This window comes from Benincasa hispida, chromosome 10 (assembly GCF_027475165.1).
Source record: "Benincasa hispida cultivar pf3 chromosome 10, pf3_genome.v1.1, whole genome shotgun sequence".
Taxonomy (NCBI): domain Eukaryota; kingdom Viridiplantae; phylum Streptophyta; class Magnoliopsida; order Cucurbitales; family Cucurbitaceae; genus Benincasa; species Benincasa hispida.
The window spans coordinates 37,562,161-37,564,664 of NC_143487.1; positions in this window are offsets into that span (position 1 = coordinate 37,562,161).

Sequence of the window (2,504 nt, forward strand, 5' to 3'; positions counted from 1 at the left end):
CGATGCCCAATCGTTTAGTAAAAGTTATGTGATCATCTAGCAAAAGCTAAGGGATCGTTTAGCTCATTGTTTAGCTGAGTGTTTATCGTGTAAGAACACTCTACGATCATTTAGTTAACTCCAAGTTGCCATTTAGTAAATATAATTTACTTGACAACTCTTCGTGAGTGATTTTCGAAATTCACAATTTTGTAAATCTTTAATCTTACTAAAATTAAGAAAACATTTTTTTTTCTTTTATCTCACGGTTACTATGAAACCACCAATAACCTCTCACTCAATTGGTTATTAGAGAAAAAAAGATAATTATCCAATAATTAATATTATTATAAATATAAATGATAACCAATTTATCATACTATATTTATAACCTATAGTTTTAATATTTCATCTCATGAAACATACAAACCATAGCTCTTTTTCTATTCCATGGCACTTAATATAAATCTCATTTACATTAACCCTCCACTTGATATATCTCATACACTACACCGATCATATCATATATAATCGAATTATCTCTTGTCAATTTGAACATTTCAAATCAACACCAAGAACTGATCCTCAACTTGAATCCATTGAGCTACCAAGGAGACTTTATGGACTTGTAGCATGAAGCTCCAACGGTACGTGAATAACTGACTAAACTCTTTAGCCACGAGATCCATCATCCGTTAACTGTTAAGCACTCCACTAAAGCCCAATAGCTTAACTCTTCTTACTATAGATATATTATGTGTCTATCTTAACCAACCAACAGTGCGACAACCCTTCACAGATCGCTCGTAAGTACAGCTCGCCAATAACCGCTATGCCCTTGTAGTTACATCTAACTCCTTAAGTACCATTGATCCCTCTAATAAACATAAGTCATAGTTCTACTATGACTGAGTCCTCTCTTCCAAAGAGAAGTTGTGGTCACTATGTTCAAGCCCCAGAATCAGCCCTTTAAGGGAGCAATCTATCTACTTATTCTTGCTTCGAGGAAGGAGTGAATTCCACCTTGTGTAATTGAGTTCCCAGCTCCAAAATCAGATAAGTCCCCAAAAAGGTAGGCATGTTGAGTTGAAAATCTAGCCACTTTCACCCATGCTAATCAAAGAGTCATCTTCAAAGGCAAGAGTTCCTAAAACACTCAGGATTGAGGTCATATCACCTATGGTCGTTTATGTGAGATATAAGTCTCTAGTATCAACGGCGTTATATACAAAGTCTAGTCATCTCATGGTCTGGTCTTATACAAACTCTTTGTATAGGACACCCCCGTTCGCATGTCTCCATATGAATGGTCAGAATCTATTATCTGTAATAGTTTACAACACTTGCAAACTTCTACAAAGGGGGCCACATCCGTAGTGTCACCAGGATCAGGTATTCCACCTTAATCCTTATACTGCAGACCTATTTAGGTTTCACTTAAGACATGATCCACTTGTATATCACATATACACACTTAAGTTTACATAAGATAACCATAGAGCTTTGTTTATTAGATATGAGTAAATGTCATAATGAAATAACAATTATTTTATTCATAAACAATGTGTATAATTACAAACAACGAGATTCCGGGAGAATTAGGACACCAATCCTATGCATACAATAAATAAATTATTTTATTCATACATTCACAATGCATAATTAAATAAACACACTAAAATGGATTAGTTTTGGCATCCTAAACTAGTTAAAAGCTAAAATTATTACAATAATAAATAGAAAAAAGCCTCGAACCGCCTCCAAACACTTCAAACCAGCTTAAACCGCTTGAAAAACACTCAAACCGGCCTTCAAAACTGCAAAACCAGCTAAAATCGTCCAAAACCCAGTCAAAATTGATCAAAACAATTGAACCAGACCGATCCAAACCATCTGGACTGGCTGAGTCACCAACCAAGCACACACGGGTCGATGGATCAGACGGGCGTGTAAGTCAACGGGTCAGCTAGAGCGGCTAAACGGACGCGAAACGGCTAGGGCTGGCATGGATCCTGGCACAGACGAAGCTAGGCTGGAGCGCTGACGCGGGCCGCGTGGGGCTTGGGCCTGGACTGTCGAACGGGTCTAGTCTAAACCAGCTTTCGGGTCTTGGACTGGGTCTGAGACAGCTACATGTGTCAAGCACCCTTTATGCGAGTCAGACGCCAATCCAAGTTAGGTCGTCAAGTCAAACCGAGTCTAGGAGCAGCTAATGGGTCTGGAAGTTTTTCTTCACCAAATTTGAAGTTATCCACTTTGACGGAACCAAGCAATTACAGCCTAAAAACAATCTAATGACTCTAGCAAATTTACAGACCCTTCGCAACATATTAAAGCCCATAAAACACTGGGCAATTACAATAATTATTACAACCCAAGAGAGAATTTGGATGCCAAAACCGAAATTATCCATTTTAGAACACACATTCATCACATTAATCAATGCCCACCTTATACAAAAATTAACTAAAATTGAGTACTTTAAGCATGCTCTGATACCAATTGATGGAACGAACACATGCGTA